At 42.5% G+C, this 18,826-nt stretch overlaps 1 protein-coding gene across 8 annotated transcripts in view; it reads right to left on the reverse strand.

Moving 5' to 3' along the window:
• Positions 1–18,826, reverse strand: part of WASF1 (WASP family member 1) — a 227,533-nt gene that overhangs the window by 52,980 nt on the left and 155,727 nt on the right. The gene's annotated exons all lie outside the window — the stretch shown is intronic.

Below are 18,826 nucleotides of genomic sequence, written 5' to 3' on the forward strand. Positions count from 1 at the left end.
CCTGGGGCTGCACCATGCCCCGGTGATGGGGAAAAATATCAGGGGGGGGTGAGGAACCCCCCCCAACTTAAACGTACTAACAAACTGACTAAGACAGTGAAGGATAACAACTATATACAGGGAAAACCACAAGGAAGCACTTGCTAAAGCAAGAGACCAGTTGCTCCAACAACCGTCACTGGAGGTAAGAAGGAACTGAGCAGGCAGTGGGTCGGCAGGGTCCTATATATACCGCCACAAAGGCACCATTCCAGGAGGCTCCACAGCCGACTCGATGGGTACCACTAGGGTAAAAACTTCTGATGATCATGCATGCAGCACGCTCAAACACACCTATTGGAATGGACATGAGCAATCACTTGAAGAATAGGGCCTACCAAATTCATGACCACGAAAAACGCGTCACGGACTGTGAAATCTGGTCTTGTGTGTGCTTTTACACTATACTCTACAGATTTCATGGGGGAGCCCAGCATTTCTCAAATTGAGGGTCCTGACCCCAAATGGAATTGCAGGGAGGTTATTTGGGGGGAGGGGAGGTCATGATAAGGCCACCCTTACTTTTGCACTGCCTTCAGAGCTGGGGGCCCAGCCCAGCTCTGCAGGCAGCAGCGCAGAAATAAGGGTGGCAATATCATACCATAGCATGCCATCCTTACTTCGGCACTGCTGCTGGCAATGGCTCTGCCTTCAGAGCTGGGCTTCCAGCCAGCAGCTGCCCAGCTCTGAAGACAGTGCCACCACCAGCAGCAGCACAGAAGTAAGGGCAGCAGTACCGCAACAATAACTTTGTGACCCCCCCAATAACCTACAATAACCTTGCAACCCCCCTACAACTCCTTTTTGGGTCAGGACCCCTACAATTACAACACCGTGAAATTTCAGATTTAAATGGCTGCAATCATGAAATTTATGATTTTTAAAATCCTCTGACTGTGAAATTGAACAAAATGGACTGTGAATTTCGTAGGGCCCTACATATAAAAGTTGACAAAGTATAGCTGAATTTTATGTGAATAATAATCAGAATGCAATACCTATGGGTGCCAAGTGCTTTCTCATGTCTTGAGCATGCAGGTTTTTTTTTTTTTTTGGTTTATGTACATCTTTCATGCTAGATAGATGTTGAACTCTTTAAGTGAGGTTACAGATGCTCTTTTATTGATGCAGCCAAAATCTCAGTACTTGAGTACAAGATGTTGGGAAGCCATGGCACTACCAATACTGACAGTGCCCCAATAGGGGTATGGCTGAGTGTAGACAAAGTCCTGCCTTCTTCCACACCAGTTGGGAGCACACATTGCACTCTTTTACAGTGCCACTAGATGGAGATCACTGGTCTTTTTTCACACACCATTTGAAAAACCTTGCTGGATTATAGGTAACAAGGTACCAGTCCTTGAAACAGAAGGTCACCTTAAAGGAGTGAGGACTAGTGACTTTGACATCAGTTTCAGGTGTCAATGACAAAAATCAATGTAGTGCAACCACAATTATTCATGTTCACTCCTTGAACATTTTCTTCGATGCTCTAGCTATGAGAGAAATGATTTAGGAAAGACACAGAACAAGAAACGATAAGGAAGACAGCTGTGCTGCTTGATATTGCCACCTTTACCAGAACAGACTGTCAATCAGAGTGGAATATGAGAAACCTTGAGCTTCACTTGACTAGCTATAAAATGCTCCTCTACACAAGAGGAACAAAGTGACCCTGCCACTGTGGCCTACAAAAGACCAATATAGTGTTACAGCAGATCTCTCTCCCAGGGACTCAGAAACCATTCTGGCTTATGAGAAAAGAGAAGATCCTGAACCCACTCCTGAAAAGCATCGGACCTCCTTATGTGCTTTGCTTTAGATGACAGAATTCACTGGACCAGTACAGCAACCTAACTCACTTACTTCATTCTCCATCAACTAGGGGTTCCTGTGGGATAGCAGAATACATGGGGCTGAAAGCTGCAGATCAAGTGTACTGCTGAGCACAATAATGGAGATTTGTAGTCAGTCGTACAGCCACATTAGCAGATCAGGACCTCCTACTAGCTGACGAAATATGCAAGGCACAATAACAGGGACAAATGATTTGCAGCCATTAGAAAGCCAGATTCTTTATTGCTTTGAGCCCTCTGTAGATTGGTTAATGGGAACTGCCTAAAAGGCTGCTGAGTCACTGTCCCCTTTGAAGAGCTGTACTGACTGAAAAAGGGCAAAAAAAAATAAAAAATTCTAAAATGAATAAAATATTTCCAGAACTCAGTCCTCAAAGTTGGCCAGGAGATATTCCAGATCAGCAAGAAGGTTGCTTTTATCTGCTACAGATGGGAAAAAACTGAAGAGGGACATCCAGGAAGTTCCTACTATATGAAGGCTTCATAATAAAAATAATAAATAGCCAAAATATTCGTTCATGCTTAGTAAACAAATATATTAACTTCTCAAGACAAAGCTACTCTTCAGAATTGTACCATACCAGGTGCAAATCAGCAAAATGGTTCCCAGGTCCAATAGAGTTAGAAGTTTTGGCATATCTTCTTGATGAAATTCTACTGTAGACATTATCGTAGATAGGACATTTTTGAGTTGCAGCATGGTTTTAAACCCAGGAGACCTAGGACTGAGTGTAGCACTGTTGTCCCTGCTCCAAAGCACAAACCATTGGCAAGCTGTCTCAACCTTTAGTGTGGACAGATCAAATACTGGCTATATGTATTCATTTTCAACTTACTATCTTACAATGCCCCAAACTATTTTACACACTTTACAGTATGCATAAATTGTCCCTGCCTCAAATGTCTTACAAATCTATTTTCACAAATGACAGAGACAACAAAGCAGTGAAGTGTAGCTGTAAGGACAAAGGAAAGGCCATAGCAGTTACAAACGTACTCAACAAAGACACATGCCTTGTACAGTTGAAAATTTTTTATCAGTTGCTTTCTTAAATATGTCAAAATAAAAAAGTGTCTTTTTGCAGCCAAATCACTAGAAATCGGTCTGAAGAAGTGGAGGGTGGCAGCTTAGCAAACCAGTTTGGGAAGGAACTCCTCACTACACAGACCAAAAACAACTGCTAAATATAACTTGCCACCTCATATGCATTTATGAACTTACCAACAATAAAGTTTCCAACTTTCAGAAAAAGGTACAGAAGAAAAATTGTTCAAACACTTATTCTTGCAGAGAATAAGCCACAAGGGGTTACTGATGCTCTAAAGCTATTATATGCTTTCCTCAACAAAGTCTTACGTCAAAGTTCTCCATCCAGCCTTTTATTTGCTCCACAGCCACAATTGTATACTGGTCCTGGTCCAAAAATGTATTAACTTCTGTTGTAGCTCCAGAAAGGTAATTATCTTTGTTAGATATAATTCTCTAAATTGAGAACAGATGTTTTTAATGTAGGTGTTACATTCCTAAAACAAAGATTAGACAAAATATTCTCATGTTCTTTTCTTTGTGTAATTTGACTGGACTTTGAGTTTAGTCAATATCACTGTTTCCCCTGCATAATCAGTCAGTGAGTTTCTCCTTTTCATATGGATGTTTTACACGGCTATAAGGGAGTTGTTTTTTTTAAATAAGAATGTGTAACTGTAAAAATTTTGCAGGACAACTCAGCGGCCAGCGTAGTATTGGACACTGCTCTTAAGTCATTTTTTTAAACTGACTAGATTTCCACCTGGCAACGTCACTTTCAGGATTTCAAAATCATCTTTCTCAAAATGAGTCACAAGTTGTTAAGTAAATAAGGGGCACATTATTAACACAATTTCTATGAGTGGCTCTCCTCTTATTTTCTTAAGGAGTAATAAACTCATAATTTTCCATCTTATGTGTTCTGGAGGACTCACTAAGCCAAATGATTCAAGCTAGCATTTGGTAAAAATTCAACATTCAACTACAGGCTGTCAGTTCTCCTTATATGTAATTTTTAAAAAAAAATTAAAAGTAGCCTTACTTTAGGATCCCTATCCCTTCCAGGGACAATTTTAGAAACAAAAAAGATGCTTTCCACCAAACTAATTCTAGCACCAAGAGTCATGGCTTGCCTGTACAGAGACTTAGTGAGTGACAAGCTGGAGAGTGAATCTACCCTGCACTAGCCTGCTGTGCATTAAGTAGTTATGTGGACCTTTCTGCCATGCACTAAAAGTTCTGTAATGAATAAGTTCATTAATAGATCCATTATTAGAAGTGATGATTTTAGACAACATCTGTACACCAAGATCACTTGAAATCCTTGAGAGAAAATATGCATTCAGCTTCGTAGAAAGCTGCTCCAGACTGCTAGTTATTGGGATCTGCTTATTTTGGGGCTTTTTTTTTTTTTGCTCTATCTCAGTTCCCAAAAGGGTCTAAGGGCTTGATCCAAAGCCCTTTGAAGTCACTTAAAAGATTCCCATGGGGGTTTGGATTAGTTCCTTACTTCTTATCTTAAAATCCTAGATTCAGCATGAAGGCTACTTAAACAGCAGTCTCAGAAGGAATACAGACCCATAAATACAAAGGGAATCAGAAAGGGAAGGAAAAAATAATAGAGTTACATAGCAAGATACAAAAGGTTGCTTGAGCAAAACACAAATCCAACACAAGAAAACCCTACAGAAAGAAACAAATTAAGGCACATAAAATTTAAGACAGAAATTAGGAGTGCTAAAAGATATTTTAAAAGAGCAATTAACCAAAGACAAAGAAATATAATTGTTTTAAATGATATCTGAAGCAGTAAGCCACCCTATGGCAGAATTAGTGGGTCTGCTGGACTACCTGGGAACAATTAAGGAGGTAAGGAAATTGCTTAGAAGCTAAATGATTTCTTTGCATCAGACAGCACCACAAACGATGGTGAGGAGGTATCTATTCTTTTCAAGTAATAAAGATGTGGCAGTGTCAAGAGTCCAGTTTGTCAAGAGGTGTTGCTAGAACAGACAGAAGAATTAAAGAAAAAGAATTCACCAGGACTGGGTGGTATTCATCCAAAAATTCTGAAGAAACTTAAGAAAGAAATGGCTTAGCTGCTAACAAGAACTAGACATTATATGGATATCAAGAATATGCATAATCACACTGGATAGAGTTAAATTATGAATCTGCTGGTTGGAATTCCACAATTAAGGTTGAGTTGAGTTTTGCATATAAAGGATATAAACTCTCATGCTAGAGAGCATAAAATAACAAAAGGTTAGAAAGAAACTTTGACAGTTTGTCCAATACCGGGTTTCTTGCATCTTCCTCTGAAATAGCTGATATTGAATAGCATCAGAAATATGATACTGTATTAGATGGACTGCTGGTGTGATTCAGTGTGGCACTTCCTGTATCCTTATATTATACAAGTCCAAGAAAACTCGCTACAGAAATGTTACAGTTTTAAAAAATAGGTCTCAAGTGAGGTCTCTGCTAAACAGATTCTCTCTCAAGCTGCAGTACAGCCTCATCCCCACAGGTGGAGCTTTTAAAATAGTACATATTTTCAGTTTCTTTGACATTTTTTAAAATCTGAAATCTATAAAGAGTGTCTCCTGATAAACCTATTAGGAACTAAGACTGGTAATGGGCTTATGCAGCTCTGTGTCCTGATTTCATTCAACTTTTTTTTTTTTAGTTTAATGCCTAAGATAAAAGGGAAGTATATAGGTGTTTCACCTTAATCCCTGAAGCTTTGTGTGTTAATGTCTAATTTACTGAATTAGAAGCAGTCTGTCACAGGATTATTAATTACATTTCTTACTTTCAAAAATGGTAATATAGTGGATGGAAGGAAGGAAACAATGATTATATTAAAAGCTGGAAGAAATTATAATAAATCTTAAAATATACAGTAATCTAAAGTGATGATCAAACAAGAGTAAATTAGTGCAGATGTCTTATAGGCTGTACAATATAATCTCTATGGCAACACAGAATCGTAAAAATGTAGGGCTGGAAGGGACCACAAAAGGTCATCAAGTCAAGCCCCTGCACTGAGGTAGGACCTAAACCTAGACCATCCTTGACAGGTGTTTGCCCAACCTGTTCTTAAAAATCTCTAATGACAGGATTCCACAACTTCCCTTGGAATCCTATTCCAGGATTTAACTACCCATATAGTTAGAAACTCTTTCCTAATGTCTAACCTAAATCTCCCTTGCTGCAGATTAAGCAAATTAATTCTTGTCCTACTTTCCATGGGCATAGAGAACAACTGATCACCATCCTTTTTTTAAAAGCCTTTAACTTATTTGAAGACTATCAGGTTTCCCCCTGCCCCCTGCCCCAATCTTCTTTTTTCAAGACTAAACATGCTTAATTATTTTTTAACCTTTTCTCATAGGTCAGGTTTTCTAAACCATTTATCATTTTTGTTACACTCCTCTAGACTCTCTCCAAATTGCCCACATCCTTTCTAAAGTGTGATGCCCAAAACTGGACACAGTGCTCAGTAGAATGGGCCAGTTATCTCCAGTGTCTTGCATATGACTTCCCTGTTAATATACCTCAGAATGATAGTAACCTTTTTCACAACTACATCACATTGTTGGATTAATTTGTGATCCACTATAAACCCCAGAATGTTTTTCATTAGTACTACTGCCTAGCTAGTTAATCCCCATTTTGTACTTGTGCATTTGATTTTTCCTTCCTAAGTGCAGAACTTTGCTCTTGTCTTCCGTGGATTTCATCTTGTTGATTTCAGACAAATTCTCTAATTGGTCAAGGTCATTTTGAATTCTAATTCTGCCCTTCAAATGTTTACAGCTGTCCCTCTCAGCTTGGCATCCTCTTGAAATTTCATAAGCATACTCAACACTCCATTATCCAAGTCATTAATAAAAATATTGAATGGTACCAGACCCAGACAGAATCCTGCAGGACTTTGGGTGACCAGATAGCACTTGTGAAAAATCGAGATGGGGTGGGGGATAACAGGCACCTATATAAGAGAAAGCCCCAAATATCAAGACCGTCCCTATAAAATCGGGACACCTGGTCAACCTAGTGGGACCCCCCCCCCCCCCCACTAGATACATCTTCTGAGTTTGACAGCAAACCATTGATAACTACTCTGAGTATGGTCTTTCAACCAGTTAAGGCTCGTCCTTACAGTACTTTCATCTAGACCACATTTCTCTAGTTTTGCTTATGATAATGTCAAATGAGACTGTGACAGAAGCCTTAAGTGTCTATAGCTTCTCCCCATCCACTAGGCCAATAACCCTGTCAAAGAAGGAAACTAGGTTGGTTTGGCATGATTTGTTCTTGACAAATTCACGCTGCTATTACTTATTACCCTATTATCCTCTAGGTGCTTACAAATGCTTAATAATTCGTTCCAGTATTTTTCTCGGTATCCAAGTTAGGCTGACTGATCTATAATTCCCCAGGTCCTCTTTGCTTCCCTTTTTAAAGATAGGTACTATGTTTGCCCTTCCCCAGCCCTCTAGGTCCTCACCAGTACTCCATGAGTTCCTGAAATAATTGCTAATGGTTCCAAGATTGCCTCAGCTAGCACCTTTAAGTAATTTAGGATGAACTTCATCAGGCTTTGCGACCTTGAATATATCTAACACACCTGAACATTCTTTAACCTGTTCTTTCCCTATTTTGGTTTGCATTCCTTCTCCCTTTTTGTTAATATTAGTTGACCATGTGGTCAACCATTAACCTTGGAAGATTGAACAAGGTGTGTTAGATATTATGGATCAGACTCCAATTTTGAACCTGCAATTTTGCAGTTACAATTAACTGCATGCAAAAATAACAAAATTTAGATGTTATGCTCTGTAATCAAAACAGACAAGTGTTTACATTTTCCCATTAATTGTGGGCATATAATCAGGGCTAAGTAGAGACCTCTTAAAAACCTTAATAATATAGCTCAGAATACCATATGTACCATTATTGTACCATATTGATACAATATGGTACAACAAACCTTTACTGATCATAGTGAAAACAAATTTCTTAAATACAAAAATATTTTTTTCACCTTAAAGGATTTTGCTCAAATTTCTGACAAAACTCACCATTGGGCAGAAACACTGAAGGCTTCTACCTCAGAAGTGAATATTTCAAAGCTATAAATGTATGAAAACAGGAAGTTACAATGGAAACTTTTTGCATCTTTAATTACGGTATTCAGTACAAACCTCCCTCCCACCCCTGTAATACATCTAAACACTTGCACTCACATCTCTGAAAACATAGCACATGTAGGTGCCCAGTGTAGATCAGTGTTTACAATGACATAATTTTGCTACAGCACATGTTCAACAAGTACCAGGATGTTTAAAGTTATTTGCATAAATATTAGCATTAGTCAGCATATGAAAAGTTTAAAAATTAATAGATAAACTTTATTTTAAAGCAGAGTTCAGTTTCAGTTATCTGAAGTGTTAACAGTAAAAATGTCAAATTAAAAACATACTTAAAAAATTTGAGTTTTGACCCGATGGTGTTACTTTAGCTACTATAGTGGATCATCTGTCTAACTGATCTTACCTAAAGTGCTGCCTTTTGGACTTTTTAAATCTCTATTGAAGTGGCAAAGGGATCTCCATCAGATGTGAGATGAGAGAAGAATGAAAGTCAGGGTGGATTTGATTTAAATCAAATTGATTGAAATCATGATTTAAATCACTAGTCAGGATGACTCGATTTAATCATGGTTTTCTACATAAAAGTGCATTCTTGTTGGTTGTTATAACCTTAATACATATTCTTCAAACTCAGAGAGAGATGTAGGTTTCATTTTTAGAAGATACGCACTACACATTTTAAGTGATTTATTTTGAAAACTTTTCTGATTAGTTTTACAGCTATATCAGAAAATGAATGATTGTTTGGTTATTTCATTTACCAAAGGTAACTGAATCAGATATTTATGAAGTCATTAGGAGGTGAACTATCTCCAGTTCAACAAGTTTAGTCATTAGTATTTGGAGGATTTTCTTGCCATGCTGTATTAGGAGAAGAACATCACCAGACAGACATTTAAATTGTTTTATTTAACAACGTTAAGTATTCTGGATTTTTTTCTTCAACAGCAAACATACAGTATTTTAACAAAACAAGAATATGTCCCTCGCTTCTCATATTTATCTCCAGACTTCTTCTCCTTGTCCAGATCTATTCTGCCCCCAACAATCGTCTATTCATTGAACTTTCTGAAACTTTGCACTTTGAGAGACAAGTAAGGGATTGACTCTGTGTACACAAATTTGCAGAGGGACAATAGAGTTTAGGTCTTATTTCTCACCTCTATATATTATTTATTTATTTACAAACATTTTTTCTGTTAACAAGCACATTACCTCTAGAAACACAAATCCACAGCATGAGAACTGCAAAACTAAGCATCTGTCAAGGTTTCTTTCTCCACTCTGAACTTTAGGGTACAGATGTGGGGACCTGCATGGACACTTCTAAGCCTAATTACTAGCTTAGCTCTGGTATACTGCCACCACCCAGAATTCATTGTCTGGGCCACTCTCTGTTCCCCCAAAACTTCGTCTCCTCCCTGGGTTGCCTTGAGGACTTCACCAATTCCCTGGTGAACACAGATCCAAACCCCTTGGATCTTAAAACAAGGAGAAAATTTACCATCCCCCTCCTTTCCCCCCACCAATCCCTGGTGAGTCCAGATCCAATCCCTTGGATCTTAACAAAGGAAAATAAATCAGGTTCTTAAAAAGAAGCTTTTAATTAAAGAAAGAAAAGGTAAAAATTATCTCTGTAAAATCAGGATGGAAAAGCTTTACAGGGTAATCAGATTCCTATAGACCAGAGGGGTCCCCCCTAGCCTTAGGTTCAAAGTTACAGCAAACAGAGGTAAAATCTCCAGCAAAAAAGAAACATTTCAAGTTGAGAAACCAAACATAAGACTAACACGCCTTGCCTGGCTAATTACTTACAAGTTTGAAATATGAGAGACTGATTCAGAAAGATTGGAGAGCCTGGATTGATGTCCCGTCCCTCTCAGTCTCGAGAGCGAACAACACCACCACAAAGAGCACAAACAAAAGACTTCCCTCTACCAAGATTTGAAAGTATCTTGTCCCCCTATTGGTCCTCTGGTCAGGTGTCAGTCAGATTTACTGAGCTCCTTAACCCTTTACAGGTAAAAGAGTCATTAACCCTTAACTATCTGTTTATGACAGCATCTCTGATGGTATCTTCTAGACTAAGCACTGAGTCCAATTGGGTAGATAGAAAGATTAACCTAAATAATCTATACAGAAGCCTGTGGAACCCCATATGATTAGGTACCTAATCCATGAACTATTGGAATTCATTTACAAAAGTTTTCTTAAACATTACATGAATATATTGTCTCATACTACAGAATTAGAATTTATAATCCCTATTCCATGATGAGATATCTTTGAGCTATAATGTATCTTAATTAAAACTATCTTTAGATAGTTTTTTTCCTCAAAAAGCATTTTATCAAAAAATCTGATTTAAATTAAAAAAATCTGACTTTTTTGATTTTTTTTAAAAAATTCATTGATTTTTATCCACCCTGATGGAAGTAGAGAGCTGAATTTCTCATGTGGCATATGGTCACTGTATACTAGGGGAAGCTTAGTTAAACGAAAAGTAAGCCTGACTGGCAGTTGTGAAAGAAACACAAAGGTTGCATCTACACAAGAAAACTGGATTTTCTAACAATGGTGCAGCTATACAGGTGATAGCAGCTGTGTTTCATGCCTGAGCCTGGTCTATGGTAACTCTGCACCACTGTTAATGTCGATTTAGCTGCACCATTGCTAGAAAATGGATATGCAATTTTCTTGTATAGATGCAATCAGAAAGCAAGTAATACAGAGAAGAGTGCTTAGGAAGCTGAAACAACAGCTGCTGGTGTTCAGAGAGCTACTGTTGCTAAGGTAGTAAGAAGAGCTGCCAAATGATAGATTCTTTTATCAAGTTACAGAAGCCGAGAAAAGGAGAGGGAGAGAGCACACGCAAGAAATAGGTAGAAAAAGAAACATTACTTACTGGCAATTCTGTATGTTGCAGTTACATCTTCCCTCATTATACATACACACACAGAGTGATACAGCTCCATAAACCAGGGAAAAAGGATTATCACTCAAAGTAGATATATACCTGTAGATATTTTTGCCCCCCAACTTCCATTTGCCAAGAAATTTTCCAAGCTAATCAATTAAAACCAACCACCCAAATGAACTACACAGGGAACTGGGAATTTTTATGTGGGAAGATGACAACTATGGCAAATAGAAAACTGGTAAATAACTTCACTTTATAATGCCTTTCCTCTCATCCTATACGTTATTGTATAAACCCATGAGGAAACCATTTCTGTAATCCCTGAACTAGGTTGACTCACAAGAAAATAACCAAAAGAAATCATGTGGTTCCAAATGATAAATAAAACAAGCACCCCAAAATCTAAAGACAAGTTCTTAAAGTGTGAGAGCCAATTCAAGTGAGCCTCTTGTATCTAGGAACTAATTCCAGATTAACAAAATCAACTTCCCTAAAAAAAGAGGCCCACAATCAAGTGGAAACTCACCCTACAGTTCCCAGATTACTACTAAATATCATTCTTCCAGCGATCACCTGCGCAACTGTAGGATACAATACCTGTACTGAGACACAAGGAGCAGAGTAAATATCATATATTATACTATGCTAACTAAAAGATTGTCTGCTCATAATTAAGAGAAAATGTAAAGATCTCTGACTTGAACAGCACTGTAACAAGGGCTCAGGGGACTACCTCCTAAGCTGGTCTGTCTTCTGGGTCAGTTCATATCTTCATGATTCCCCAAAATGAACAGCCAAAATACTTTCAAAAATCCAGTAAGCGATATCACCGGGACTAACATTAATATTTAAACACCACCTTCCTTCGATATTTTACAAGAATACTTAAACAAGGTCCTGCCTCAAGGGGCTTACACCAGCTTACAGTTGTATTCAAACACACATGATATAAAAGTAACAAGAAATAGGTGCACAGTCTATGAAGATCAACAGAGAAAGACTTCACGAAAACGTCATGATGAAGTGAAAGGAGGCAGCTTTGTGCTTAGAAATGGGAAGCAAATTCTAAGTGTAAGCAGTGTTATGAGGGAAGGCATGAAGCTGCGACTCTTTCAACATATCCCAAACAGCAGAAGGATCTTTCAGTATATAACATCACATCAGCACGAGGTACTCTTTGAATGGGAACTACACTAGCACACTCCACTGGTGGAGCCACCTCTAGTCTTATGGAACCCAAACTGGGTAATGTAGTCCAAGCCTTCCCTGTGGTCATGCAATGAAAATGTGCCCATGAACAAGTATATTCAGACTACTAACATATAGTAATTTTAGGAAAAACATTAAGAAATGGATCTCCACAACACACTGTGAGATAGAAAATTATTTACAGATGAGGAAATAGATGCCACAAGACTAGCTTGCCCACAGCCACGGAGTGAGTTAGTGGAAGAGCTGGGATTTGAACTCAAGAGTTCCTGGTTCCCAGTCATTTACTTAAGGCTCACTAGCCAGTGAAGCCGGTCATGCTAATGTAACCAACTTAGCTGGACGTTGCATAAGCTGTTAAGGATCCAAAGCAAAATAATAATTGTTTTTTCTAATTTTATTTTACACGGATGCAGGATGGCATTTACTTTTCTTTAAGGAAAATATTTCAAGAACTAACTGGGTTACAAAGTCTTCCTTTAAATAGAAGATATAAAAACACATGAAATAGGTGTTATCGCACATTTGTCCACAGAGTTTCAGTGGGCAATTGTGATCTCTACGCATATACACAAAAAGCAGAAGTGGATCACCAAAAAGCCTCCACTAGCCTGTTCAGTAGCTTACTGTTATACCACAGCATGTATCATGGACATTACCTTTCTGACGACAATATGTGAGAAAGATAAAGAAAGATCTATAGTCTGCTACCCATTGCTCCTACAATTGCTGGGACATCAGCCAAATTATTTTTGAAAATATCATTATGACAATTTCTGGATTATTATGTGACAGGAGAACTGCCTGCTGGAGACATAAACTGACGTGGTCTGGTTCATGGCAGGATTGTGTGTACTGAAAACTTGACATAATGTACTGCACAAATTTATTCTAGGCTTTTTGTTTTGTTGTTTTTTGCCATTACCATTACTAAAACCACTGCAGTGACTGATGTGCTAGAGCAAACAGGGCTCTAGCACTGTTTCAGTTTCTTTTGAGAATTGTCCCAAGCAGAGATTTACAAATATATCATCCTAATTTCTCAATTATTACTGTTTTTCTCTCTTCTTACTTCTAATTTTTTCAATAAAAATGCTTTATTAAAACCAACATGACAACAGATTTGCTCTCATGTTATGTCATCAAACACCTCTTGTATCTTATCTTTATTTAGCTTTATGTCTCTTTGCTTCCTTTCTAATATCTATATGAACTCAGAACCAAACAAAACATAAATTATCTAACCAAAACCACAAAACACATCAGTTTCATTTAAAGTACTGAAAAAGATGGTTACTCACCTTTGTAACTGTTATTCTTAGAGATGTGTTGCTCATGTCCATTCCAATTAGGTGTGCACACACTGTGGGCATGATCGTCGGAAGATTTTTACCCTAGCAACACTTGCTGGGTTGGCTGAGGCGCCCCCTGGAGTGGCGCCGTTATGGCACCGGATATATACCCCAGCCGGCTCAGCGCCCCCTCAGTTCCTTCTTGCCGGCTACTCCGACAGAGGGGAAGGAGGGTGGGTTTGGAATGGATACAAGCAACACATATCGAAGAACTACAGTTACAAAGGTGAGTAACCGTCTTTTGTTCTTCGAGTGCTTGCTCATATCAATTCCAATTAGGTGACTGCCAAGCCTTACCAAGGTGGTGGGGTCGGAGTGAGATGTCGCGCAGTGCACAATTGCTGAACCAAATGCCGTATCACCCCGATTGCTGGACGATTGCATAGTGGGAAGCAAAGGTATGTACCGATGACCAAGTTGCTGCCCTTCATATCTCCTGTATGGGTACATGAGCCAGGAAGGCAGAAGATGAAGCTTGAGCCCGAGCGGAGTGGGCAGTAAGGTGCGTAGTTGGGACACCAGCTAAATCATAGCACGCTCGGATGCAATATGTGATCCAGGATGAGATGCACTGGGTGGAGACCGGAAGGCCCTTCATCTGGTCTGCCACAGCAACGAACAGCTACATCGTCCTCCTAAAATGTTTTGTTTGTTCAACGTAAAAGGCGAGAGCCCTGCGAACATCTAGGGAGTGCAGCTGTTGTTCTCGTCAAGAAGCATGTGGCTTTGGATAGAAGACGGGGAAGATGATGTCTTGGTTGACATGGAAGGCAGACACCACCTTAGGAAGAAAGGAAGGGCGTGGTCGCAGCTGTACGTTGTCCTTATGGAACTCCGTATACGGTGAGTCCAAGGTGAGGGCTCTAAGCTCCGACACATGTCTCGCTGAGGTGATAGCTATGAAGAAGGCTGTTTTCTAGGAAAGGTACAGGCGCAAGCAGGTGGCCATTGACTCGAATAGGGCACCCATGAATGAGTCTGGATAGGACCAGGTTGAGGTCCCACATGGGAGCCAGATGCCGAATTTGCAGGTACAGACGTTCTAATCCCTTGAGGAACCATGGGATTGGAGAAGACCGAGCACCCACTTTCGCCCAGGTAGAAGGCCAAAATCGCCGCTAGGTCTACTCTGATGGATGAAACTGCTAGGCCCTGCTGTTTCAAGGACAAGATATAGTCTAAGACGATAAGTACTGGCGCCTCCAGTGGGGCAGTATTGCTCAGAGCACACCAGCAGGAAAAATGCTTCCACTTGGCCAAATGTGTGGACCTGGTAGAGGGCTTTCTGCTATCCAAAAGTACTTGCTGCACTGAGCAGGAGCAACATAGCTCAGATTGAGTTAGCCATGCAGTATCCACGCTGTGAGGTGGAGGGATTCCAGGTTGGGATGACAGAGTTATCCTGTTCCTGAGTGATCAGGTCCGGCCACAACGGAAGTGGAATTGGAGTGGTCACCTACAGATCGAGGAGAATGGTATACCAATGCTAGCTGGGCCACACCGGGGCGATCAAAATTAAGCAGGCCTTGTCTCTGCGCAACTTGAGAAGGACCCTGTGGACTAACGGGAATGGAGGAAAGGCATAATACAGGCGGTCTTTCCACGGTGTCAGGAACGTGTCCGACAGGGAACCCGGGGAGCGTCCCTGGAGAGAGCAGAACACCTGGCACTTCCGATTCTTGCGAGAGGCGAACAGGTCTTTCTGGGGAAACCCCCACTTCCGAAAAACAGAGTGGATGACATCCGGGTGAATTGACCACCCGTGAGACACTTATGAGCCTGGAAGGATCTGCTGAGGTAGTCCGCCAAGGTGTTCTGGACTCCTGGGAGAAATGACGCCACCAGGTCAATCGAGTGAGCTATGCAGAATTCCCACAGGTGAATGGCTTCCTGACAGAGGGGGGACGATCGCACTCCCCCTTGTTTGTTGATATAAAACATGGCTATTGTGTTGTCTGTGAGAACTGCAACACAACGGCCTGAAGGTGCTTGCGGAACACTTGACATGCCAGGCACACTGCCCTCAGCTTCCATATGTTGATGCGCCGGGATCTCTCATGTGGACCAAAGGTGAGCGCCCCAACCCAAAGATGATGCGTCCGTGGTTAGGACCAGGGAAGGTTGCAGGGCATGGAATGGTCCCCTTCACATACCGAGTTGGAGTTCAGCCACCAGACCAGAGAGGTTAAGACTTCCGGCGGTACCATGACCACTGTGCCCATGAGCCAGGCCTGAAGTGGACGCAGGTGCAGTCTGGCATATCTGGTCACGGAGGTACAAGATGCCATGTGTCCCAGGAGACCAAGGCACGTCCGTGCTGTCGAGGTTGGGAAGCTTTGGAGGCCGTGGATAATGCTTGCCGTGGACTGAAAGCAGGCGGGCAGTAGGCATGCATGAGCAAGTCTTGAATCTAGGACTGCTCTGATGAAGTCTATTCTTTGGGTCTGCTCCAGAGTGGACTTTTTGACATTGAGCAGCAGGCCCAGCTGTCTGAATAAGCTCATGGTGAACTGAACATGAGATTGCACCTGGTCCTTGGAGCGACCCCGAATGAGCCAGTCGTCAAGATACGGAAACACTTGGATCCAATGTCAACGGAGTGAGGCAGCTATGACAGCCATACACTTTGTAAAGACCCTTGGTGCCGTGGATAGGCCGAAGGGAAGAACAGTAAATTGAAAGTGCTGCTGGCTGACCACAAAGCGAAGGAAACACCTGCGCGGCAGTTAAATCATTATGTGGAAGTATGTGTCCCTCATTTTGAGGGTGGTGTACCAGTCTCCAGGATCCAGAGAAGGAATAATGGTCCCCAGGGAAACCATGCGGAACTTCAACCTTACCATGAATTTGTTGAGTCCATGCAGGTCCAGGATGAGCCGTAGCCCGCCCTTTGCCTTGGGAACTAGGAAATAACGTGAGTAAAAACCGCGGCTCCTCAGTTCCCTTGGAAGCTCCTCTATAGCTCCGATAGCTAGGAGCATTTGCACCTCCTGTAGGAGGAGTTGCTCATGAGAGGGGTCCCTGAAGAGGGATGGGGAGTGAGAGTGGGAAAAAAACAAATTGAAGGTGGTATTCACTTTCCATTGTACATGGGACCCATCAATCGGATGTTACACGGCACCACGCTGGGAGGAAATAGGAGAGGCGATTGTTCAAAGGTGGGGAAGGATCCTGGAAGGAGACTGGTCCTCCACCCTTGGGCGTACCTTCAAAAATTTTGTTTGGACCCCGCAGATGGTTTGGGGCAGGGGGGCTGGTTCTGGCCCATCTGAGGACCAGACTGTCTCTGTCTACCACCCCGGCCGCATCTTCTAGAGAAGTCCCGTCTTGGCCGGGGATTAGGGTAGGTGCGCTGTGGTTGGGGTCAGAAGAGCCTGCGTTGTGTCACCGGGGTATGCATGCCCAGTGAACACATGATGGCCCGGTTGTCCTTCAGACTCTGAAGTCCGGAGTCCCTCTTGTCCAAAAACGGACCATGGCCATCAAAGGGTAGGTCCTGAATAGTCTGCTGGAGTTCCAGTGGGAGACCGGAGACCTGTAGCCACAAGATGTGGCACATAGCTATGTCTGAGCCTAGAGTCCTAGCCACCGAGTCTGTCGCATCTATTGAGGCTTGCAACGATGTTCTGGCTACCTTCTTGCCCTCCTCTAGTAGGGCCCCGAACTCCTCCCTGGACTCCTGAGGAATAAGCTCTTTGAACTTTTGCATTGAGTTCCAGATATTATAAACTGTAGTGGCTCAAGAGGGCCTGCTGGTTAGCCACTCTGAGCGGCAAGCTGCCAGTAGAGTAAATTTTGTGCCCAAATAAATCCATGCACCTAGCCTCCTTGGATTTAGGAGCAGGAGCTTGTTGGCCATGTCTTTCCCTCTCGTTAAAAGACTGTACAATGAGAAAGCATGGCTGGGGTGAATATGCAAGTATTCATAGTCCTTGGAAGGGACCAAAGACTTCCTCTCCACCCCTTTGGCAGTAGGAGGAATAGAGGCCAGAGATTGCCAGATAGTAGTGGCATAAGCCTGGATAGTCTGGATAAAGGGCAAGGCTATTCTGGTTGGGGTGTCGGCAGATAGAATGTCCACTACAAGATCCTCGACCTCCACCTGGAGGCTCATGTTTTGTGCCACCCTGCGGAGAAACTCCTGGTGTGCATGGAGGTGGGGGCCAGAGGAGGACATACCCGCCACCGCCTCATTGGGTGAGGATGAGGAGGATAATCCTGGGATTAACGGGACCTGGGGAAGGTCTTGCTGGGGAGGGTCCATCTGCCCTAGGTCTACCATGCTAGGGGCATGGGCCTGAACTGAGGGCAGGGCCATCGCCTCTGAACCACCCAGAGGAGGGCGACTCACAGTGGCCTCCGGTATCAGGGGCTCCAAGTGGGCAGAGCGAGAAGCCCCCAAGGGGACACCTTGGGCCTGATGGTGTGCCCAAGGGGTCCACAATGGTCCTTTTGGAGGTTCCTAACCAGGATTCTGTCCCTTATCGTGCCATTGGCTAGCACCATCCGCATCTTGGTCCTGGACATGGTAGCCACTTTCTGCCTGGGATGACCTCGAGGTGTGACAGGATGACCAAGGTGGAACCGAGCCCATATGCTGGGTCACCTTGTCGTGTGGTACCACACCACGCCGTGGAGATGGAGATCGGCGCCGCGGTCTTGAGCAGTACTGCGATCCTGATCAAGACGAGCGGTCATATCGGTGCCAGGAGGCAAATCTGGACCTCAATGAAGATCTATGGACAGAACGGTGCTGGGATTGACTCTGAGTAGATCGGCGTTCGGACCGGTGTCGGGATTGGTGCTGGAAGCTGGACCGATACCAACCATACCAGGAAGATGATCTTCGCGAGGTGGAGCAGCACGTGAGTGTGCCGGGACTGCGAGCGGTGCCATGAACGAGACCAGCGTCTGGATTGGGACTGGGATCGGTGCCATCCTATCTCACTCTGTGACAGAGGATGCAGCATGGAGGACATTCCTTTTGAGGGAACAGCCTGTACCGGCGGTACTGAAGGTTGCGACAGTCTCAGCTCAGTGAGCACAATCAGGTCGTGTGCTGTGGAGAAAGTCTCTGGAGTGGACAGCAGCCCGAGCTCGACCACGGTACGCACTGGGGAGCTTATGTGCACCGGACTTGACTGCCCTTGTGGCACTGGAGTCAAGGGTACCGGGGTTCATGCCTTTGCAGGACGGTCCAACACGGGACGGAGCTCCGAGGGAGGCACAGGCGGTGCTGGCAACTGCAAGGGAGCAGCAGG

Source organism: Chelonoidis abingdonii, chromosome 3, assembly GCF_003597395.2.
Source record: "Chelonoidis abingdonii isolate Lonesome George chromosome 3, CheloAbing_2.0, whole genome shotgun sequence".
Lineage (NCBI taxonomy): Eukaryota > Metazoa > Chordata > Testudines > Testudinidae > Chelonoidis > Chelonoidis abingdonii.